Source organism: Nerophis ophidion, linkage group LG08, assembly GCF_033978795.1.
Source record: "Nerophis ophidion isolate RoL-2023_Sa linkage group LG08, RoL_Noph_v1.0, whole genome shotgun sequence".
NCBI lineage: Eukaryota > Metazoa > Chordata > Actinopteri > Syngnathiformes > Syngnathidae > Nerophis > Nerophis ophidion.
This window is the reverse complement of record NC_084618.1, coordinates 43,387,350-43,413,665: the sequence shown is the minus strand read 5'-3', so window position 1 is coordinate 43,413,665 and position 26,316 is coordinate 43,387,350. Positions and strand designations below refer to the sequence as shown.

Genomic DNA, 26,316 nt, shown 5'->3' with positions numbered 1-26,316 from the left:
ACGCTGACTTGGACGTCGAAAAACCAACGTCGAAGTTGATCATGTCCGTGTGAGAGGGACACAGATCCAACAGCGTTTGGCGATCATACACAAACAGTGAGTCGACACGGACAACAAAAAACGTGAACAGCACAAAAACAAACAGAGCTGACAGCGATAGACGGCAGGCCACAGCACACACTGGCGCCATCTTGGATTTTCCCATCATGCAACTACCACTCCTACACCAGAATGTTAACATGTTAAACACCTAAACAAGCACCTAAGTACCAAAGCAGCAAATATAAATAGCAACAAAGCCGCTGATATTTAAGTTTCTTCCTTGCACATTTCTCCGAGCATTCTCGAATGTCAACGGAAACAACAGACACCAACCTCAACATACTGTAATGTTTCAAGAATGGAGGTTCACAAATATTCCCAGTTTGGGTCTTCATTTATTTGACAAAAGGCAACCTTCTCGTACAACAAGCTCAATGTACTTCTCTCTCCTTTCCCGGCAACACTCGCACGAACTTTCACCCACAACAACACGTCACTTTCCCGTACTTTCCCCGGAAGGTCCGCCCCTGAATCAAAGCCATTGGCTAGGACTCCGTAGCCAGCCACACCACCACGACAGCAACCTGACTCGATCAATAAGCATTGTTTTATTGGGTTTAAAAAACAAAAACAATACCACTTTTGCTAGAAAAATTGCGGAATTCCACTAAACAGAGTGCATTTGGCCACCCTGTTATAGGAAATATCACAAATTGGATATGGAAATGGTCAGTATATTTTGGGGGTGATCCGGCTCACTCTCTGGATTTTTAAAGAATTCTTTACAAATGCCAAACATGTAGGGCCTCACAGAGTTCTGCACACTCTGAGTGCTTATCTATCGTATTTTTCGGAGTATAAATTGCTCCGGAATATCAGTCGCACATGCCGAAAATGCATAATAAAGAAGGAAAAAAAACATATAAGTCGCACTGGAGTATAAGTCGCATTTTTGGGGGAAATTTATTTGATAAAACCCAACACCAAGAATAGACATTTAAGAGGCAATTTAAAATAAATAAAGAATAGTGAACAACAGGCTGAATAAGTGTACGTTATATGACGCATAAATAACCAACTGAGAAGGTCCCTGGTATGTTACCGTAATATATTATGATAAGAGTCATTCAAATAACTATAACATATAGAACATGCTATACGTTTACCAAACAATCTGTCACTCCTAATCGATAAATCCCATGAAATCTTATACGTCTAGTCTCTTACGTGAACGAGCTAAATAATGTTATTTGACATTTTACGGTATTGTGTTAATAATTTCACACATAAGTCGCTCCTGAGTATAAGTCGCACAACCGGGCAAACTATGAAAAAAACTGCGACTTATAGTCCGAAAAATATGGTAGTTATCGGTATTCGTTCTTGACTTTTTCCACAGCTCTGTCTGTAGTCCATCCATCCATCCATTTTCTACCATTTGTCCCTTTTGGGGTCGCGGAGGGTTGCTGGAGTTTATCCCAGTTGCATTCGGGCAGAAGACGGCGTACACCCTGGACAAGTCACCACCTCATCACAGGGCCAACACAGATAGACAGACAACATTCACACTCACATTCATACACTAGGGACCATTTAGTGTTGCCAATCAACCTATCCCCAGGTGCATGTCTTTGGAAGTGAGAGGAAGCCGGAGTACCCGGAGAGAACCCACGCAGTCACGGTGAGAACATGCACACTCCACACAGAAAGATCCTGAGCCCGATATTGAACTCAGGACTACTCAGGACATTCGTATTGTTAGGCAGATACACTAACCCCTCTCTGTAGTCTTTGATTTGTAATTCGTTCTTAGCTATTTTGGCTTTTTTACCCCAGTCTTGAGTTCTGTACACACTCAGACATCCACAAGTCTCGTGTCTGTGTAAAGGTCCAAAAACCTACTCAGGCAATGTTAGAGAGTTAAGACAATAATAATATACCGTATTTCCTTGAATTGCTGTCGGAGCGCTAATTAATTTAAAACCTCGTCTCACTCCTGCGCTTACCAAAGGCATGCGGTAAAAGTAAGCATGCACTAATTATTTTAAAAACCTCTTCTCACTCCGGCACTTACCGAAGGCATGCAGTAAAAAATTGAGTGTAATGTAAACTTGGATGTTAAATCCTACTGAATAGCTCCTAATCTTCTTCCCTTTATGCGATTTCAAATTACCGGTATTGAAATCAGCCTCCTCCATTTTGAGAATGATGACAGAGGAAGTGTCACTCGTGATGTCACGAGTTTGACCAGGCGGTAATATTAAGCATGCGCTAATTATTTTGCAAAGCGAGTTTGACCCGGCAGTAATTCAAGGCAAGCGCATACTATATGCCCTGCAGCAATTCAAGGAATTACGGTACATTGTATGCACATTTTACATGTTTGTAAAATAATAATAGCATAATTATTCTTTCAACATTTAGGCATATGCAGGAAAGAGGCACTCTACTGAAAGACTGATTGCTCAGCCTTGGAAGATGTGCTATGTGCATGTGCCATTCTAGTTATTTGCCTGTTCACAAGGCAGAAATAAATGTCTAAATGGTTGGAAAATTTGTGATAAAATCAAAAGTATTTTGGATCATGCCACTACATTTTTCAACAGTCATTAATTTTGAATGTAGTCCACGATGAAGCTGATTTAAAGTTAAATGTTCCTTTTAGTAGAGAATTGCTTTGTGGGTAAAAACTAAACGACAGCTGCTTTGGCACACACTTTCTGTTTTTGTTTACTTTTGATTTAACGAAGTGGCACCATTTCTTGATTCACTGCTTTACTGAATTATTTTGAAACACTCTCAAAATCATTGACCCACTATATAGTTCATTAAACAACTGCAGCTCCACTAATTCTGTGTGTCAATGCTACAGCGTGAAAAGAGTCCAAGAGTCTTCAGGCGTGAGTCCTCCACGCCTGTTTATTAGCCTACAGAATGCTGCTGATTGAAGACGATTAATAACTAAACTAAAGGCAAACATTTAACATGAAAACAGTGCCCGCATTCCAACCGATGCATAAAATAGCTGCACTTACTTTAATGAGCAACGATAAAAGTTGCCATGCTATACGGCGAGCAGCATCTTGATTGATGCGCCGCATTAGTGTTTTATACAGGGTCCAAACAGGGCGACATAGCAGCCTTGTCAAAGCATTGTCCTCGTTGGTTCATTTTTGCAAGGACACTTCTTCAGCCTGTCTACAGTGAAGTCTCTTAAATAGTACGTTCTTAGGCATTACAATTCCGAATGTTTAGATAAAGTGTCTGGGGAAATGAATCTCCGAGTTTTAAAAGTGTGAAATTACATTAGACATCTGCATATAAAGATCACATTTTGACTTTAAAAAAATATTCCAATTAGACCAGGATGGTTAGAGAAAACCATCAAAGGACTAAATTTGAACATTTTCATTGTAAATTATCCTAGTAAGTCAGGGAACTCTTATTCAAATAAGTAAAAATAAGAAGTACAGATTTATGAGAGTCATTGATTTTATATTTTAAAACTAGTTGGATTGATTGATTGATTGATTGAAACTTTTATTAGTAGATTGTACAGTACAGTCCATATTCCGTACGATTGACCACTAAAAAGTAACACCCGAATAAGTTTTTCAACTTGTTTAAGTTGGGGTCCACCTTAATCAATTCATGGTAAGGGGCGTAACGATTTGTTTTTAACAATTGGATTCGATTCAATATTTGTGGTTGCTCAATTGAATCAAGGACGATCTCAATTAAGTGAAATTGATTCAGTAACTTTAACAAAAAAAAATACATCTTCAAGTGTGACTGTGAAATAGTGGATAATGGACACTACAGGTGAAGTTTCCTATATTCCTATTATTTCTTGTAAGGGAATTATATATAAATGAATTATGGATAGAAAGAAATAAGTAAACAACAATTAATGGCCAATACATTCACATCTTATTGAAAGAAAGTTCAACCAACACTTTAGGTTGAATTATCAATTCAAAAAAACACTTTCTGCTCACATTTTCAATATTCAAGCAAATTTCAATAAAACCACAGAAACCAACAGTAGATTTATCTGCTATATAAAGTTCCCTGACCCGGCCATACCGTATCTGTTCTTTCATTGGCATCGCCGATAACGGATATTGTCCCAGGTGTGCGGAAATATGTATGTGACGTCATCCCTGTTGAAGGTGTTGGCCCCTTGCTTCCTAATTTCCATAAACTTCTTGATTAATCTCTTCTATTTATTTGTTTCTGATGAAACAACTTTTTCTTGTGTTTCAAAAGTTGGTGCTTCGCCTGAACTGTGACTTCCGCTTTGTCGGTTGCGTCTTTATCATCGTGTCGTTTGTATTTGTTGTGACTTTTTCATTGTGCGGTAACAGAAAGTTATGATATTGTCTTGCCCCACAAGGGAAAAGGAGAGAAAAAGTCGGCGATACACTCTCAGACGCTTTATTAACAAGGGGTAACAAACTCAGGGAGTCAAAACAAGTCACTTACAGTACACACAGACACCCAAAGTCTTGGGTGACTCCGTTCACTCTGCCGCTCTCACACATGTCACACACAACACCACATTGTCTTTTGGCGTTTGTTGTGAATTTTCTCGACCACCGTAGGTATCCGCCATTTATGATGCTGCAGATGGGAAAATAGACCTAATGTTTAACGTCCTTATTTTTAAAAGCGCTAAACTTCATATATTGTCTGTAGTTATTAAATGTTTTCCTTTTTCTAGTATCGATAAATTCCATCGATTCGCTTTTAAAACGATCTTAGATTGATACCTATCTTTTGGAAGTCAAACTTGCCAAGAACAGATGAATAATCTCGAAATTTAGGAATACAAGTTAATCTATCGATATATTGATCAATCGTTACACCCCCAACGACTAGTCATTCATTTTATTTTGCTTATAAGCATCCAGGTTGTGAGAGCATTAGTTTTAGAAGAAAACTCCACACATTCCAGTCTCTGGCTACCTTCTCCAGTTCCAGCAGTGAGACATCGAGGCATTTCCGGGTGAGCTGTGAGACACAATTACTTCAGCAAATCAGAGGTATAACCCAGAGCCTCCACCTGGTTGGCATGTCCAGAACAACGGCACGGACGCGCCCGGGAGACATAGTAACTACATGCCCGAGCCACCTCAACAGGTTCCACTTGTCTTCTGTTTTTTCATAATGTAGTTTGGTTGAGCTTTTCACTGCTGTTCTTTCAGTTGCAGTATGTAGGTGTATAGCATGGGTCGATGAGTCAAGTAGCAACTACCATAGCAACAACATACATGGAAAGACTTGAGTCCCCCAGTTTTTAAGTTTTAATTATTCACAAAAAATATATTATTATGTCAACACACCGATTTCTATTTCCAGGGGAAAAGCCTAATGTTTGACCTTAAAGTTTCTATTATACTTCCTTTTTTTTTTTTTTTTGCAGCATGCTCGCTTGATTTCCTTCAGAGATTGCCCTTTATCCTCCTTGTAAAAGAGAGATATAACCTAAGAAAAAAATACCCTTGAAACATTTGTATGCACGTAGAACCCTCAAAATATTTAGTATATCAGTAAATTATGAAATTGAGTAAGCAAAGGAATCAAACAATGTACTATGTAATATGATCGGGCTTAAAAAAATATTCAAACTCAGTGTTTACAAAGTACAAGGAAGAAGAATCCTGATAAACATCAAAAACTTTATCGTAAGAAAAGATCATCTTTTTAACTACATCATGGGAATCACAATTTATTCATGAGAACCTTATCAGTTATTTTTTTAGTTATTTAGTGAAGTGAATTATATTTGTAGCGCTTTTTTTCTAGTGAAACAAAGGGCTTTACATAGTGAAACCCAATATTTAAGTTGCATTTAGACCAGTGTGGGTGGAAGTAGGAGCAGGTGGGTACAGCGTCTTGCCCAAAGACTCAGCGGCAGTCAAGAAGATGGCAGAAGCTGGCATCGAACCTGGAATCCCTCAAGTTGCTGGCACGGTGGGCTACCAGCCGAGCAAGGCCATGGCTTATTTGTTTGTTTGTGTTACATATTTAGCACAGGAAGTGAACAAATTTGTTAGAAACTGCTGTAAAAACAGAAAAGGTTAAATAATAGGGCTGCAAATCTTTGGGTGTCCCACGATTCGATTCAATATCGATTCTTGGGTCACGATTCGATAATATATGTATTTTTTCGATTCGATTCGATTCTCGATTCAAAAACGATATTTTTCCGATTCAAAACGATTCTGTATTCATTCAATACATAGGATTTCAGCAGGATCTACCCCAGTCTGCTGACATGCAAGCAGAGTAGTAGATTTTTTCAAAAAAAGCTTTTATAATTGCAACAGACAATGTTTTATTAACTGATTGCAATAATGTAAATTTGTTTTTACTATTAAACAAACCAAAAATATGACTTATTTTATCTTTGTGAAAATATTGGACACAGTGTGTTGTCAAGCTTATGAGATGCGATGCAAGTGTAAGTCACTGTGACACTAATGTTCTTTTTTTTTTTTATATAAATTTCTAATGATAATGTAAATGAGGGATTTTTAATCACTGCTATGCTGAAATTATAATTAATATTGATACTGTTGTTGATAATATTCATTTTTGTTTCACTACTTTTGGTTTGTTCTGTGTCGTGTTTGTGTCTTCTCTCAATTGCTCTGTTTATTGCAGTTCTGAGTGTTGCTGGGTCAGGTTTGGTTTCGGAATTGGATTGCATTGTTATGGTATTGCTGTGTAGAGGTTTGTTGGATTGATAAAAAAAATTAAATAAAATACAAAAATAAAAAATTTAAAAAATCGATTTTTTTAAAATGAGAATCGCTCTGAATCGTACAACGTATTCGATTCAATTCGAATCGATTTTTTTCCCACACCTCTATTAAATAAGCTCTGCTTTCCAAGTCTTTTCAGACATGACTGCAAATATGTAATGTACCATATTGTAACTGTATGCATGTTCAACATAAACCAACACCATAACCATTCGTCTCTTCGTCGTCAGCATCCTGACAAATAACTCTAGTTAGATAGTCACTAGTTTCAAAGTAGCCACAGCAGAAGGACACTGATAAGAGTGCTGTCTCCCAGTGCTGTCATTTTTGTGTCCTACGCATCTAACATCACTGTCATTGACTAGAGTGTTTTTGGAAGTGTTGTTCCCAAGAGGCTTGTCAGGCATTGTAGGGTGACTTGTCATTCACTGACCTCCACATGTTTGTGCTCTGTTAGCTTTTATAGACAATGCTACCAGGCATTTGGAGCCGTGTGTTAATTTTGCAAGGCAGGGAAGTTGTCAAACTCATTTCTCAGGGAAAGGACACCAAGGATTCCTTAATGAGCTGTGCGAATAAGGGCGAAGAGAAACAGCAAGTGGGTCTATATGGGTGGTCCTGAAGGCCCACTTAGGCTGTGCAGTATAAACTTCCCTCTCCTTAGCTACTGCTCAAAGTCTAATATATGATGGGAATATCACACATAAGTGAACTAGCATGTAAAAACGCTTTCTCCACCGTTTTTTTAATTTCTACCTTAATCCTTGTTATAGCTTTAATATTTAGTTGCAAGAGCCTCAGAGACCAAGCAAAGACCAGTCCAGTTTAGTCTATTTTTCAAATTTTGTGTTTGAGAAACTGTCGAGCTACCCTTTCTGCTAACGAACACAATGGCCCTGATCTTGGTCTCTCTAGGACCTTATTAAGGCTTTATTATTGGTTATTCCACAAAATGCTAAGGTAGCAAGGCACTCGTGCAACCTCGCCTGAACACGACCATGAATTGGTATGTGTAGCTACCCAACTGATTCTGATACCCTGGCAAGACCAAGTTTTCAAGAGGATGTTTCCAACTTGCTGACTGTGCTAGTCGAACTATGAAGTTCATTAGTACAGAACCACACAGCATCGACGTGCATCTTTTTAAAACATCGATAACATTGTTCTTAAAGTTTAAACATCCCATGAAGTATTTGATTTTTTGTTTATCATACAACATCATAAAGAGGTGCAATGTGGGCAATAACTAGTCTGTAGTCATTGTGACAGATTATTACAATATTATTAATTCATACTCATTGCAGTTTCTCTCTTGGCACTTGGTAAAAGCAGTCACATTCCTCTCCCTCTCTGTTTCTGCACGCTTCCCTCTTTCTTTGTCTTGCCTGTACTTTTAAGAGGATCTTTTTCTGTGCTGTCCTCTGAAATCTAAAGACCTAAACATGTATTTGATAAGTTGGACTCTCGACTCAATTGTCAAAATCTTCTCAATCAGGAAAAGAGGTTGGGGGGAACTTGACTGCCCTGATGGAAAGTTTGCTGCTGGGTACGTGAGGGACTTGTGTGAGAAATGGAGAGTCTTGTGCCTCTCAGTGCTTTCCGTCGAGGACGTGGAAGACATCTATTTATTGGGAACTGTGATCGCAGGACATCTACTGATTGGGCTGAGCATTGCTTTTGGAAGACGATGGCAGTCGTTCAAGGAGCCCAAGGGCTGCTCGTCGCAATGGAAGGCATCGGTCGGGCTGAGGGAATGGATGACTAGATCAGTCAAACCATTTAAATGTCTGCTCGCTTGGAATACAACAATCCTTATCTACGATTCGACTTCCACAAATGGCCTTGACGATGCTTACAACGGACGGAGGTTGTTCTAAAAACATCCAAGCGAGGACATCACAGGGATAACCGCTCTGACATCCCTCCTTCTTTCAACAACACCGTAGAGTTAAACTTTGTTCATAACGCCTGCAGAGTGACTCCAGGCCTATGGACACAAAATTATGCACTGGCAATTAGCCTATGCACACCCACCCTAGCCCCTTCACCCAATTTAGTTTAATGGACACCAGACTAGCGCCCTAGATGCCTGCCCCCTGCCCTTCTGTTGCAAGTCTTGTTGTTTCTGTGTAAAATGTTTGTGTGGTTTGCGGCTATCAAGTTTTTTTTCTCGGCCCTATTCTGTGCCTGCTTCCCCACAAAGGAGCCCACTGTGAGATCGACTTTTTTTTTTTTTTATCCGTCCTTCCCCATTGTCTACCTTTTTCCCACCTTTTACGGGGCGCCATAAGTGATGACCCATCACCTTTTCTGTTCTGTAACCCTGTACAATGGTTATCTAATCTTGAATGGGTTTGTAGTGAAAATGAAATGTTGTACTTGTGAAATGACAATAAAAAGCATGCCATACCATACTATAAACTCAAATTAAAATTTTAAAAGATGTTTTTTAGAAGATGGACAGTAATAATACATAGTAAATTCAACAGGAAATCCAAATGTTGACATTCCAACTTAATTCCTAACAAACGATAAAACTATGATCAAGCAAAGCAATGAATTTGCAAATCAGTGTAATCAATATTTCACTAATATTGGCCCTAAATTGTCTAAATAAATAGTAAACATTAATCAAGGTGATGCTCTAAGCAACATACCAACTCCTGGTAAAACTAAATATATTCAAGCCACTAAAAAAAATTAATTAATTTCAGTTGGGATTCAATGGCACTGATTCCCAACTGCTGACAGTAAGCTGTGGGCATCCAGAGGGGTCAGTTGTGGGTCCTTTTTTGTTCCTTATGTATATTAACGATTTTTGTTTAGTTTCAAAAACATACAATTTGATTGTATTCGCTGATGACACTAACATACTTAATTGTGGTAACAATCTATAAATGATAATAGATAGTGTAGAAAAATAACTATTATTTGTTAAAGACCTGATTTGATAAATGAACTCTCAATTCAAACAAAACTTGGAATATGATGTTTGGAAATTGTGCCATTGATGTATGTAAGAATTAAAAAAATAAATCAGACTGAGATAAATAGAAAGAGTGAAGGAAATACATTTTCATGAAAGATTTTTACAAAATAAGTTGATATCACGGCACAGCTATGTAAATCCCTTGCAATAATATCTAAAGTCAAAGAACTGTTAAATAAAACAAACCTGTATACTCTATACTGTTCCCTAGTTCTCCCTCCAAGCCCTATGGCCTAGAAGTGTGAGGAAACATTTATAAAACCAATCTTAATACAATAAATATCATTAAAAATGAAGACCACATTGTGACTATCCATCCATCCATCCATCTTCTTCCGCTTATCCGAGGTCTGGTCGCGGTGGCAGCAGCCTAAGCAGGAAAGCCCAGACTTCCCTCTCGTACAGACGTCACATACAGACGTAGTTACACCGTTACGTGCAAAAAGCCAATGGGGTGCAGGATTTACTACTTAAAATATATTCGAAAGTTACGGTCCCCCTGGCATCTCCGTAAAGGATGCAAACAGTCCCTTTTATTGGGGACTAGGGCTGGGCGATATGGCTTTTTATTAATATCTCAATATTTTAGGCCATGTCACGATAAACGATATATATCTCGATATTTTTGCCTTAGCCTTGAATGAACACTTGATGCATATAATCACACCAGTATGATGATTTCATGTGTCTACATTAAAACATTCTTAATAATACTGCATTAATATACGTATGTGCATTTTAAACGTTCATGCAGAGAAGAAAATCCCAACTAAGTCAATTTACCAAAACTGTATTTATGAAACAGTCATTAAGCAGTGGCACAAACATTCATGTAATTTTAAAACAGAAAGTGCAAGATTGTCAGAGACATTTTAAAACAAGCTATCCTTGCACTTTTGTGCATGATGTCACTCAGATGACATATCAACACAACACTAATTATGTCAATATTTTGACTTAGTAAATATTGACTTACTAAGACAAAATAATGACTAAGTCAAATTAATGATTTAATGTAAATAAGCGTTTGCAATAAGCGTTTGAAAAAAAGTGTTAAAAGTGGGGCCACAGGCTGACATATGCTCAACTCATGCTTAATTTATCACAGAATTTGGGAAGCCTGCCGTTGATTTTTATTATGTAAATGTTATATTTTTATCAACATGTGATAGCAGGGAAACTAGGCTGCTACATTACTAATGATTAATGTAACTATAGCTGAAAAAAATAGTACAATAGCAATAGGAGAGACTATTCATCCCTGAACACCATGGAGTTCATGTAGGCTTTATGATGCAGTTACATTATTATATCAACTATCAGAGACAGAAACTCTTCATTTAACATAATGTCTACGGGCTTATAGTGATGTTACTAGTAGTTGACTGGGAGGTGTTTATTATAATTTGGGGACAGTCCGCCGCATTATGCTCACCTGCTAAACACCTTTCTGCTAACCCGCACAGTCTCTCCTCTCTGCCTGCCTCTGTCATGAGCAGCACCTACTCCATGTGCCCTGTATACTCACTGCTGATTGGCTGTTATCGCTCTGAATACGCACTGTTTATTGGCTGTTACATGCGCTCTGAATACGCACTGCTGATTGGCTGTTAACCCTCTGCGTGTAACCAATCAGATGGTTGTGTGGGTGGGACGATGCTGGGTGCTGGAGAGAAGCACTGACAGAGGCAGTATGTAGCGTAGCAGCTTGTTAAGTTTAACACTTAAGCATTCTTTCTTTAATTTAGCACCAAAGTGTAATATAAATACATTTAATAAAGTCAAATACAAAAGAGGCAACAAGATAAGTATCCTACACCTCTGTTTTTTTAAAGTAAATCTGAACATTTTTTTTGTCACCCAAATCAATTATTTTTTTTTTTTTTTCAAAGACTTTAGTTTAGGTGGTGGCTCTTTGTTGTTAAGGCGGCCGCCTTAACAACAAAACGCTGCGGGAAACTCTGGTATTTCCTTCGCTATGTAGTAGGTTCCTGCGGACGTTCTCTCCTTCTGTTGTTGACAATTTTTTCCAAACGGTGTTGATCTGGAAATGGAAGACGACAGGCTCAATTGGGTCAGTGCTGGTTGCATCGGCATTTTGTTGATGTAGCACCGGCCGATATGTTGACATGCGCTCCTTATTCTCTAGCGCAGTGTTTTTCAACCTTTTTTGAGCCAAGGCACATTTTTTGTGTTGAAAAAAATCCAGAGGCACACCACCAACAGAAACCATTAAAAAATTAAACAAACTGATATGAATTAAAAACATAACCAATGCATCACAATAACTCTTGTCTCAAAGTAGGTGTACTGTCACCACCTGTCACATCACTCCCATACTTATTGGGACTTTTTTGCGGCTTTCCTGTGTAGTGTTTTAGTTTTTGTCTTGCGCTCCTATTTTGGTGGCTTTTCCCCTTTTTTTGGTATATTCCTGGAGCAGTTTCATGTCTTCCTTTGAGTGAGATTTCCTTCTTCTTTGTTTTTGCAATCAAGACTATTTCAGTTGTTTTTATCGTTCTTTGTGGGGACATTGTTGATTGTCATGTCATGTTCGGATGTGCATTGTGGACGCCGTCTTTGCCACAAAGTAAGTTTTTGCTGCCGTCCAGCATGTTTTTGTTTACTTTGTAGCTAGTTCAGTCTTAGTTTCATTTTGCATAGCCTTCCCTAAACTTCAATGCCTTTTCTTAGGGACACTCACTTTTTTTTTTTTTTTTTGGTTTAAGCATTAGACACCTTTTTACCTGCACGCTGCCTCCGGCTGTTTCTGACATCTACAAAGCAATTAGCTATAGCCTGCCACCTACTGATATGGAAGAGTATTACATAACAGCACATACACTCAACAACGACACATAATATGCAGACTATAATCACTGGTTTGCAAAAAATATGTTCAACCCAAATTGGTGAAATTAGATAATCTCCCACGGCACACTACACTGTATCTCACGGCACACCAGCAGTGGTTGAAAAACACTGCTCTAGCGGGTGACTTTTCAAATTAGTAGTACCGCTACTTTTTGTAGCACCGCTTTAGCCCGCATACTTGACATATTACACTTGTCTGTTCAACATCTTCCCGCTTGAAGCCAAACCAACGTCAGACAATGGACCCTGTGCTGTTTTGCTTGGGAATTACCTATTCTTCCATTTGTTACCAGATTCGCACCTTCTCTCTCTCGTATTACCCCTCGCATCGCACCGCTTGCACCTCTTGCCACAGCTAAACTTACCTATGGTACATTCTTCTCTGCTCGGTGAGGGCGTATGATGACAGTGTGTGACGTATGTAAGAAAGTGCGCTTGTTTTATGTCTCTGTGCGAAAGAGAGACAAGAACAAGTGAGAAAAGCCTGTAGTGTAATGCCCGCAGCTCAAAGCAACTGCCTGAGAACGTGTACTTGAATATCACGAAATAGTCATTTTCTACATTGCACAGAGACAAACCTACGATATATCGAGTATATTCGATATATCGCCCAGCCCTATTGGCGACACACTGAAATCATCTCCTGTGGGTCCCAGGGACTCACACATTGAAAACCTATCAACATCACGGTATAGGTTTAACTAAAGGGGTTGTTTATGTACATAACTATAGCAGAAAATGTACAAGCCTTGTCGTGTGCACTAATTGAAAAAATGATATGAACAAATTAAAAGTTGGGTATATGAATGTGATGAAGTAAGGCACAGCCAAGTTACAGACAATAGTGTATCTTAAACAATCACTTCTGTAAGTGCAAGGACTTGGCAGTGTTATCCTACCCACAAGATTGAAATATGGAAAAATCATTTGAATGGGAACATTCAAGTAATAACAGCTGGGGAGTTTAATATTTAAACTCACATTTGCATGCTGGCTGTCAACCCACTCCACGCTGCAGTGTCCGAGGTAGAAGCATTTGATCAATTGGGGCATGTGAGTTGGAAACATCAGTCATAAGAATTCTCCCTCTATCCATCTGCAAACACAGCTTTGCTCTCTTTAAACACTCGGCAGAGCAGAGAAATAGGTGTGCAAATGTGACATTGATTTACAGTGCAGAGTTGCACTCAGTGACGCTGAGCGAATACCAAGATACATCGCACTTCCTCTGTGACACTAACAATTAATTTAACCCTGCTATTGGGCTCTAGTTTGCATAGCAATGATGTGAAAGAGCATTGGCACTGCCTTAAAACAAGGAGGGTATATTTTAAACATGTTCTTTACCCTTTCTCATTACAGGACAGATTATTCAGGATTAAAACGCCTGAGAAATGAGTTATGCCAAAAGTACAAGTAAAGCTGTCCTTTGACAATATGGCAGACGCTTTGGATTCTTCTGAAAACCAACAAGCTGGTTATTTCTTCCCAACAGTGAGTATGTCTTGGACTGAAAATAGGAGTTTGAATAAACTGGGAAAAAAATATGTTTATTATGTGGAAAATATGCATTTAATGAAAATGATAAAACTGTGCAGTAACTGTGGTCGGTCTGTTTTTATGGATGGGAGTGGACAAAAGGATTGGTGTGGACTCAGTATCTATATTTACTGGACAATTTTTGTTTGAATTGTATCAGGTGTTGGAATATTGTGAGACTTCCAAGGAGATGTGTGGTCATGATTATATAATGGCGATTCTTACTTGTAAGAATTCTTAATTGATTACAAAAAATCAAAAGTTGATTTTTTTTCCCTGTCAATTTATCTTGTCCAGTTACTCAGACAAATCCTATTGTTGATATAGATCGGCCCTTCTTAAATAGTGGCGTGGTGCGATGCCATATTTTCTTCTTCGTGGGGGGTCGTGACAGAAACTATTTGAGAAGCACAGCACCCCTCGTGACCCCGAGAAGGACAAGCTGCAGAAAATGGATGGATGGGTGATATAGATGATCATATCTGCTGTACAGGTTTACTTTGGAAAAGAGAAGTGTGGGATACACTTTTTGCCTTATTTGTATTCGACTTTATTATATTAAACAAAACCTGTTTTCTTTTAATTATTACAGAAATTGATCAGAGCTGTTTATCTATGTTATGGCGGAAAGTAGGTAATCAGACAACTGGCATCCAATGTTATTGAAAAAAAAACATTGATTAGAATCGAGAATTGTTTTGAAACTAAAATCTATTCCGAAGCGAATTGTTACCCCCAAGAATCGGGTTGAATCGAATGGTGTGGTGCCCAAAGATTCACAGCCCTGCTATAAATACGGGTAGGTGTGTTGCGGATTATCCACTAAAGACTGCGTGTACAAAGAATACCAACTGCATAAGTGGGGCAGACTGCCCTTTTAAAATGAGGTTTTAGTGTGTACTACCAGTGACCACCATGGAGCCGCTCGTTGACTGCACAACAATGGTATTGTGCTCCAACCTGCAGGCGTTTTGCTGTTGAACATGCAGCATACAACTATTATCTGGGCCACTGTCACATCAGGGTCGCATCTTTATGCAAGGATTGTTTTCCCGGAATGCAACACTGACGGCTCTGGACGAAGGCGTGAAGGTAGGATTAGATTTATTAACCATAAATCACCCAAATACCTAAATACAGGCAAAGAACAAAAAAGACACGCGTGCCTAAAACATGTGAAGCTATGGCATGAAACGAACACTTACTTACAACTTACTTGGCATAAACGGTGTGACGCAAACAATGAAGCCAGACCGACTGACTGGCAAAGACAAGCTTAAATAATGCCTCTGATTAGTGCTCAGGGATCATAACAGCCACATTTTAGGGGCAATGTGAAGCACTACAGTATAATATTGTCCGTTCTGATAATTATTCATTTACATTGAAGCTATTTTGCTAATGTCAGAAACGTAATTCTCAGGGCACGTGCTTAGTAGATCACTGTTGTGTAGGTCAGGCCGTATATTTTTAAATTATGTATAAACCCCACAAATAGAGGGTAGCATAAAACCCATCTTAATCATGAAGATGGTGGGCACCAGAACACTCACTTTTATTTGGACGGATGGCTCAGGGGGTTGCAGAAGCAGTAAGTAAGCAGCTGTGAATGCTAAATAAAGTTCAACTCACTTAGTGTCACTTTGGGGAAACATAAGCTTAAAAAAAACAAAAAAACATGAGTCATATAAAACTGACTAACTAAAACACAGTAACCTGTAGTAGGTCCCTTTAAGGTAATTGTAATAGTTAATTTTATTTCGAACATCATATGTTCACACTTGCACAACTCAACATGTATTGTAAAACAGAAGAAGTACAGTTGATTGAATCCTAGCCCTTTTCCATGTCTCAGTTATCATCCCTTTTGATTTAGTTGTTATATTTAAAAAAAAATAAATAGTGTACAAGTTTTATTAAGTACGGTAATCATACCTTGTATCAACAGAGTGCCTTATGTGTGGCGATAGACACACAAAGGTGCATTTATTAATTGAAAATGTGGAGTTTATCTTTGCCATCTAAATTACTCCAGTCATCAGAATTGCTATTGCGAAATTAAGTGGACACATTTAAAACAGCTGTTTTTTTTATTTAAATATGCAGCTAAATTATATGATTTTTCAGAGTAAAAGTCACTCCGGAGTATAAGTCGCACCTGCCGAAAATGCATACTAAAGAAGGAAAAAAACATATATAAGTCGCACTGGAGTATAAGTCGCATTTTGGGGGGAAATTTATTTGATAAAACCCAACACCAAGAATAGACATTTAAGAGGCAATTTAAAATAAATAAAGAATAGTGAACAACAGGCTGAATAAGTGTACGTTATATGACGCATAAATAACCAACTGGTATGTTAACGTAACATATTATGGTAAGAGTCATTCAAATAACTATAACATATAGAACATGCTATACGTTTACCAAACAATCTGTCACTCCTAATCTCTACATCCGATGAAATCTTATACTGTACGTCTAGCCTCTTACGTGAATGAGCTAAATAATATTATTGGATATTTTACGGTAATGTGTTAATATTTTCACACATAAGTCGCTCCTGAGTATAAGTCGCACCCCTGGCCAAACTATGAAAAAAACTGTGACTTATAGTCCGAAAAATACGGTAAATTTTATTTAAATATACAGCTCAATTACAATTACACTTAGCAAACTAATCTCGCGGGCCGGACAAAACCTGTTCAGATCTGGCCCACGGGCCGCATGTTTGACATTCCTGGTTTAAACTGATCACTGACCGTAAAGCAATCTGCTACACCATTCAGGTAACCATTCACGGTTAAGGGAAAGAAATGTGTGCTGTCGAGATACATTCCCGGATTAATCAGTGTCGATACATGAATAGTGCAATAATGTTCTGCATATAGCATGCATTATAGCATTTACTTTAACAGCCTTAAAATACAACCATATACTCGTTAACATAGTTATAATGCAATTACAACTACAATCTTTTTTCTATTGTTTTTAAAAACTGAACACTAACTGATATGTCCTTTGAAAGCCACTAGCGACAAAAGAAACTGCAATCTATTTCAATGATGTTCTGCTATTAAATCACATTAAATGGGGCAGGTGTATCTTATCAGAGTTGCATGTCTGTGATGGAGTATGCAGTAAAGCAAACTGCCATGAAAACAAAGAAAATCCCTGCTTGATGTACAATTAGGCTGGGTGGCTGACATGAGCGAAAGTCATTTTTAGACTTTCAATTAGGAATTTGGTTTTCCTCACCGGCACTCACGGCTGACGTGCTTGTGTTGTAATATCAGCAAGCAGATGTGGGGCATCCAGCTGTTGTGATGCTCAACATCACCACCCATTGACCTCACCTGTCGTCCCCATGGCTTTTATAGCTACACACACACACACACACACATTCACACACACACGCAAACAGCTTAACTTATAATTAACCACCAAACACATTTTCTATCTTCCTGTATAATTTTATAGAACATAACAGGCACCATATTTAACCAAGCGAGAGGACGAAATCTCGACTACAAAACTCTATTCTGTCAATGTGGCAAAAAAAAAAAATATCTGTGCAAAAAAACTAAATAGATACAGAAAATAAAACAATGTTGCCATCTGATTCTGTGGCCAGTGAATATTGTATTTACTTTTTTTTCCAGCTTTGTTACCCTCAGCCAGAGCAAACCAAGCTGTGCAAACCTCTTCAAAAAATAATGAAGCTCAGCTATGATTTATATTCAACCTGACTGCTTATTTAGTGTTAACCTCATTCCGACTCCAGCCTATCACAAAGTGTTCACCCCACAAGTTTACCAGCTCAGATGCATGGTAGAATCTATCTACCAATTCCGGATAAGCGGAACTTATGGCGACAGATTAAGTAATTTAACGACAATTCCCCAATCATAAAAAAAGAAATGGATGTCAGTGTGGAAATTCATAGTCAGTTACAGCACAATGTTGGTACGGAAATGAGGGGGACAAATCGACATCAAATTAATCAAACATCAGTATTTCACTGATTTAGGAATAATTCCACAGTAATACCGATTCAAAGTGCTGAGGCTGTCATTATTACTTTACATCCTTTCTGTGCATCCATTTCTTCAAGATCACAATGTCTATGAAGTGTGTTTTAATGAGTTTAGCAAAATAATCAGTCTTTTAGCCAAATTTAACTGCAGTTATTTAGTTCATCCTCTTTACACGCATATGTTGACTACAAGTAAGTCATTTCTTTTGAATGCAGAGATAATGTTTGCCATTACATATTTACATTTATGTCACAACATATACTGTAGTTCAAAGTTTACGCGTATGAACAAACAGCATTCCTTTCAGCGCAAAGTGCGCTCATGAATTCACACACGCTTGGATTACATTCAGTGTTTTCATGAAAATATATAAATATAAATATATATATGTAAAAATATATATATACATAGTCGTGATCAAAAGTTTACATGCACTTGTGAAGGTCATAATGTCATGGCTGTCTTGAGTTTCCAACAATTTCTACAACTCTTATTTGTTCGTGATAGAGTGATTGGAGCACATACTTGTTTGTCACAAAAAAACCTTCATGAAGTTTGGTCCTTTTATGAATTTATTATGGGTCTACTGAAAATGTGACCAAACCTGCCGGGTCAAAAGTATACATACAGCAACATACATTTAAGGCTGGGCGATATATCGATATAAATGATATATCGCAGGTTTGTCTCTGTGAGATATAAAAAATTACTATATCGTAATACTCGATTGTATGTTCTCACGCAGTTGCTTTTAGCTGTGGGCATTACACAACAGGTAGTTCTCACTCCTTCTCGTGTCTCCTTCTCACAGAGACGGAAAACAAGCCCGCCTTCTTACATACATCACATACTCTCGCGCGTCTAGCGTCATACGCTCTCGCCGACCAGAGAGGTAGCAGCATGGCAAACGTTAGCTGAAGCAGGTCGAGCGGAGCGGAGCTTGTGACAATACAAGAGAGAGATGGTGTGAGACTGATCACAAATGGAAGAACAACAATAAATGCCCAAAATAAAGAACAGGGGATTCATCATCTGGTGGTTTGTCTTTAAGTGGGAAGATATTCAGCAGACAACAGCAATATGCAAAGTATGCAGCATAAGTGTTACTAAAAAAAGGTAGCAACACTATTAATTTGTTCTTTCATTTAAAAAGTCACCCGTGAGAGAATGAAGAGTATTTAATAAATACAGTTTTGGTCAATTGACTTAGTTGTGATTTCTCTCTCTGCATGAAAGTTTAAAAGTAGCATATATTAATGCAGTATGAAGAAGAATGTTTTAATGTAGACACATAGAATCATCATACTGCTGTGATTATATGAATCAAGTGTTCATTCAAGGCCAAGGCAAAATATCGTAATATATATCGTATATCGCAATATGGCATAAAAATATTGTGATATTAATAAAAGCCAATATCGCTCAGCCCTACATAAATTATTAATTTTGGTGATGTAGAAAAGTTACAATCAAATCAAATTAGCTTCATGGCATGGCCTCTTAACTTCATGTGAATGATTATGATTGACGGCACCTGTTGACTTCCCTTAGCCCTTTTAAATAGAGCTATTGTGAGACATGGGGAAAGTCAAAAGAACTTAGCACAGATCTGAAATAATCATTGATGTGAACAAATCAGGAAAGTCACTTGGAGCCATTTCAAAGCATCTTAAGGTGCCAAGAGCCACTGTGCAGACAATTGTTCACAAGTATACCCCAAAGGGAACAAGCGGTAGAAAATGGATGGATGGATGGATGGATGGATGGATAAAGTGCATGCACAGTTTTTTCACTGCCATGATCAGAAGAAAAACACAAGCTATCACCTGCTGCAGAGAGAATATTGGTCAGGATGATCAAGAGTCAACCGAAAACCACCAAAAAGCAGGTCTGCAATGAATTGGAAGCTGCTAGAACACAGGTGTCAATGTCCACAGTCAAGCTTGTTTTGCATTGCCATGGACTGAGAGGCTACCATGCAAGAAGGAAGTCCTTGCTCCCGAAGCGATACCTTAAGGTTTGTCTAAAGTTTGCTGCTGATCACATGGACAAAGATGAGACCTTCTGGAGAAAAGTTCTGTGGTCATTTATGTACATGGTAAATGGGTTATACTTGTATAGCGCTTTTCTCCCTTCAAGGTACTCAAAGCGCTTTGACACTATTTCCACATTCACTCATTCCCACACTGATGGCGGGAGCTGCCATGCAAGGCCCTTACCACGACCCATCAGGAGCAAGCGTGAAGTGTCTTGCTCAAGAACACAAAAAACGTGACGAGGTTGGTAGAAGGTGGGGATTTAACCAGGAACCCTCAGGTTGCTGGGGCGGCCACTCTCCCAACTACGCCACGCCGTCCAACAGGGTGTTCCAACAGGACAATGACCCCAAACATACGTCAAAAGTGGTAAACGAATGGCTAAATCAGGCTTGAATTAAGGCTTTCCCAAAGTCCTGATTTAAACCCCATAATAACGTGTGGACAATGCTGAAAAAAACAAGTCTATGTCAGAAAACCAACAAATTTAGCTGAACTGAACCAATTTTGTCAAGAGGAGTAGCTACGAAAGCGCCTTATTGCAATGAAACTTGCCAAGAGACATGTAACCAAATTATTAACATTACTGTATTTATACTTTTGACCCAGCAGATTCACTCACATTTTTAGTAGACCCATGATGAATTCATAAAAGAACCTAACTTCATGATTGTATTTTGTGACAAACAAGTATCAGAATCAAACTCAGAATCAGACATACTTCATTATGTCTGATTGTATGTGTGCTCCAAGTATGTGCTCCAATCACTATATCACAGAAAAATAAGAGTTGTAGAAATTATTGGAAATTTAAGACAGCCTTGACATTATGTTCTTTACAAGTGTATGTACACCTTTATAATATAATATTTGAGCTTTCTACTCCATGTTGTAAAAGATTGAGTAACACCAACCTCTTCCTGGAAAAAAACGCATTGACTTATTGCATTTGGTAATTGTAGTTATTGTTATTAATTTGGCTATTCATCTATCATCAAATGGTAAGTACATGCTAATGACAATAAAACAATCAGTGAATTGGCTAATTCGTGTCTCAGGGTGGTGCCTTTGTAAATTAAATAACATTTATTGAATATACTTGATTATTATTAGTGTTATTATTATTATTGTTGCAATTACATGTCATAGAAAGTAAGTGAAAGTACACAAATACTAAATTCTAAACAACCCTCCATGCTGTGGAATATTTGGCTGACTGCCATTCTGAACCAAGGGAGACAATGGTTTAAAACACATGTGTTTTATACAGCCTAATCATGGTTGTCTGTTATTATTAATTTGCCAAAGTTTAAGTGGTGAGGGTAACGAAAAGCAACAGGATTTTTTGTCACCTTCTAACGTTGCGTCTATTTGAGTATTAATGAAAACGAGACGCCTTCTGGGAAAAACATAGAAGTGGATAAAAACAAGTTTCCACGGGACTTAAACAACAATCTGATGAGACTGTGGGATGAAAAAATACTGTATATTAATGGAAAACATGTGCCATGTTTTTTTGAATGGATCTTATACTGTACAGTAAATAACTTTATCTGGGGATTTTAAGGAAACAGTCTTTTGAACCCATAGAAGGACGCTGGCTATTTTAGGCATAATCTAGAACTGTCCTGATCCTGTTTTTGTCATGGCTCTGTGTCTCTTTTGTCATGTATTGGCATTTTGGTAAATATATATATCCATCCATCCATCCATCCATTTTCTACCGCTTATTCCCTTTCGGGGTCGCGGGGGGCGCTGGCGCCTATCTCAGCTACAATCGGGCGGAAGGCGGGGTACACCCTGGACAAGTCGCCACCTCATCGCAGGGCCAACACAGATAGACAGACAACATTCACACTCACATTCACACACTAGGGCCAATTTAGTGTTGCCAATCAACCTATCCCCAGGTGCATGTCTTTGGAAGTGGGAGGAAGCCGGAGTACCCGGAGGGAACCCACGCATTCACGGGGAGAACATGCAAACTCCACACAGAAAGATCCCGAGCCTGGATTTGAACCCAGGACTGCAGGAACTTCGTATTGTGAGGCAGACGCACTAACCCCTCTGCCACCGTGAAGCCCAATAAATATAAATATATATATATATATATATATATATATATATATATATATATATATAAATATATATAAAATATATATATATATATAAATATACAAATATATATATATATACATATATGTATATGTATATATATATACATATATATATATACATATATATATATATATATATATATATATATATATATATATATATATATATATATCTATATATATATACATATATATATATATATATATATATATACCCAATGGTACCTCCTGTTTTGTACTTGGGATCAGCATACTTAAGTCCTGAATATTCGAAATCAAACTGTGGAGGCAATGCGGAAATATTTATAAAACAATCTGGCCTAACTTGGAGAAAGACGTATTTGTCCCACTACAAAAATATACCGCGGAAACATACGTCACAGTCACAGCCGTTTGGTTATATTCATATCTAGAACCATATCTTTTGAGTTAAGTCCTCAATAATCAGCGTGGTTTGGTTGGTAGAGTGGCCGTGCCAGCAACTAGAGGGCTCCTTACTCCTGGTCATGGATAGGGCCTTCAATGTGTGTTCAAGTTAAAGTCTTGTTGAATATTTATTGAAGGGAACAAGAGGGTTGCGTGCCAATTATTTTACCAGCCCTCTTGATTAAGTTTTGAAGTTGGGTTTGAGTTTGACAGACAGATTTCCAAATGATGTGGCGATGCCATAACGGATGAGATATACAATGTTTGCCTTATAAAACAACATCATGATATTGCTTGCCACACCGTAGACCCTGAGCCTCCTTAGAAAGTGCAGGCGCTGGTTAATACGGAAGCAAACAGAGTCAACTTGGTTGGCCCAAGTTAACTGGGAATCAGAACAAATACCTAAGTACTTATAGGCGGACACCTGCTCAACTCTCTCCCCATGGATAATGATCGGGCTGTGATCCCCCACAGATGGGGGATCGAAAACCATCTCCTTCATTTTCTTTTACATTTAAAATCAGATTTTTCTCCTCCAACATCTCACAGGCCCTTCCATCTCTTGTTTGTATTAGTCGATGTTGGATGATAAATTAGGCTTTGTTAATCGTTTGGGCTTTGGTTGGGGCTTTGTCAATAAACTAAGGATAACTGTATCATCTGAAAATTGTATTATATAGTGGTTTGGTTGCTGATTCCGTAGATCATTGGTATATGCAATAAACAGGAAGGGGGACCTTACACAGCCTTGGGGTGCCCCTGTAGGTAGGAGAGAGTGGAGTTTACCTTTACTTGTTGTTGCCTTTCTATAAGAAAATCGCAGTACCACTTTATTATGTACGGGTTGACATCCATCTGTTTTAGGCTAGCTAACAGTATCTGAGGGAGAATTGTATAGAATGGACTACTGAAATCTATGAACATTCATCTAGCGCAGTGGTTCTCAAATGGGGGTACGCGTACCCCTGGGGGTACTTGAAGGTATGCCAAGGGGTACGTGAGATTTTTTTTTAATATTCTAAAAATTGCAACAATTCAAAAATCCTTTAGAAATATATGTATTGAATAATACTTCTACAAAATGTGAATGTTGAAGTTGATGAACTGTGAAAAGAACTGCAACAATGCAATATTCAGTGTTGACAGCTAGTTTTTTGTGGACATGTACCATAAATATTAATGTTAAAGATTTCTTTTTTTGTGAAGAAATGTTTAAAAAGTTCATGAATCCAGATGGATCTCTATAACAATCCCCAAAGAGGGCACTTTAAGTTGATGATTCGTTCTATGTGAAGAAATCTTTATTTATAATTGAATTACTTTTTTATTTTTCAACAAGTTTTTAGTTAATTGTATATCTTTTTTTCCAAATAGTTCAAGAAAGACCACTACAAATGAGCAATATTTTGCACTGTTATACAATAACTCAGAAACTGATGACATAGTGCTGTATTTTACTTCTGTATCTCTTTTTTTCAACCAAAAATGCTTTGCTCTGATTAGGGGGTTCTGGAATTAAAAAAATGTTCACAGTTCGTACATCACTGAAAAAAAGGTTGAGAACCACTGTCCTAGCGTACGCTAAGGAATCTTCGAGGTGTTTTTATTAGACTGTTAATAATATTCAACAAACAATTTCATTGTACATGAGAATAACTAAAACAGTCAGGGGTGTGAGAACGAAGTGTCAGGTCGAGGTTTAGGGTGCAAGGAAATATTTCAAAATCATACTATTTATTATAATAAGAAAAGAAAACAGCTGATGACTGATGTCAAGTTGATTTTTTATGATACATATAATTTATTATTACAATTATTTATTCATTTCTACGGTACAATAGGATTTGAGTTATATTTTTAAGTCAAATGTTGATAGTGTACAGTACTATATGTAATTATGTCAGTTGTAAACATGTTAATGGCATGCAGGAACATCACACATTTGAGGCAGGGAGTCAAAGTGAAGGAGAGACAGGAGCAAACTGACAAGTGAAGAAGAATAACTTAACAGTGGATATTTTACAACAGTTCACATCAAAGTGAAAAATGGTGTTGATTGCTTAAAGTAAGTGCAGTTTAGTGGCATTGTGTGACATTGTGACATTTGCCAGAACCCAAAAAACTTTGACACTCAAGTTCTGTTCCTTGGCTTCATTATGATGCTAACAGAAGGGAGTTTTGTGCTTTTATTGCAAGATAATTTACCAGTACAAACTAATGTAACACTATTTTCTGACAAATCTGAGCCCGCCTTTATCAATTCTGGATTTACAAATTGAAAAAAATCAAACAAAAAATTGAAAGCACACAAAAATAGTCACACACATTGGCATGATGTCTCTGTGACTCCACAAGAAAGTCACCCAATAAATGCACTCTTGTCCAGTGCTTTGGCAAATCGACCAGCAGACAACAGGCACTGGCTGTGGGAAAAATTGTGTGTGTGTGTGTGTGTGTGTGTGTGTGTGTGTGTGTGTGTGTGTGTGTGTGTGTGTGTGCTCAATGTTGAACTTGTTCCTACAGCCCCACTCGTTACTGATGTTTTTCCAGCGTATTATCCATTTCTGGTATAAATTTACCCAAAGTGCTTTATGCACTGTAGTCTGACGTTGCAGTCAATAAGCTCCTACATTTGTGCTATACTCTTGTTGTAGGACAGACTAGCTTGTAAATACTCACACATTCTCCGCTGTTACCATTTTTAATACAATGTAGCGTATAATTCCAACATATCAGTCAGTAAACTCAATGTAGAAGCGCTAAAACAACACCCGAGGAGAAAACGCTGTCCAAGTGGAGGCACGTAAATACAAAACTGCGCATCCTAAAGAGATGGTCAGAGAGCGAGCAGCTTGAAAACAGTCTGTAATGCATAATATATGCAAAATTGTTCAGACCACAAGAAAGTGTTTTAAAGGTAGAAAACAAAATTCATAACATGAATTTATAAACAAATATTATTACACTGTTTAGTTGTCTCTGTATCTGGGTAAATTAATTGCTACAGTACCAATTCATAACAACAACATTATAACATGCATACCTGTGCATGTCTTGGGATAAGTTATCAACATGTTTTGAACAAATTCCATCCATCCAACCATTTTCTACCGCTTGTCCCGTTCGGGGTCGCGGGGGTGCTGGAGCCTATCTCAGCTGCATTCGGGCGGGAGGCGGTGTGCATCCTGGACAAGTTGCCACCTCATTGCAGGGCCAACACAGATAGACAGACAACATTCACACTCACATTCACACACTAGGGCCAATTTAGTGTTGCCAATCAACCTATCCCCAAGGTGCATGTCTTTGGACTTAGTGCAAAAATATATTATTTTTGCTTAAAATATAGAGCAAAGGTCAATTATAAGCACGGTTAATGCAGCTCTGAGAAGAAACTGAGTTATTTTTTACATGGTGTACAGTACAGTATATCTCTCAGTACAAAACCACAATTTGCATCCTCATTGTGACACCAACATGTC

At 38.0% G+C, this 26,316-nt stretch overlaps 1 protein-coding gene across 6 annotated transcripts in view; it reads right to left on the bottom strand.

Annotated features, from left to right (window-relative positions):
• Positions 1-26,316, bottom strand: part of LOC133557815 (protein shisa-6) — a 260,224-nt gene that overhangs the window by 172,642 nt on the left and 61,266 nt on the right. The gene's annotated exons all lie outside the window — the stretch shown is intronic.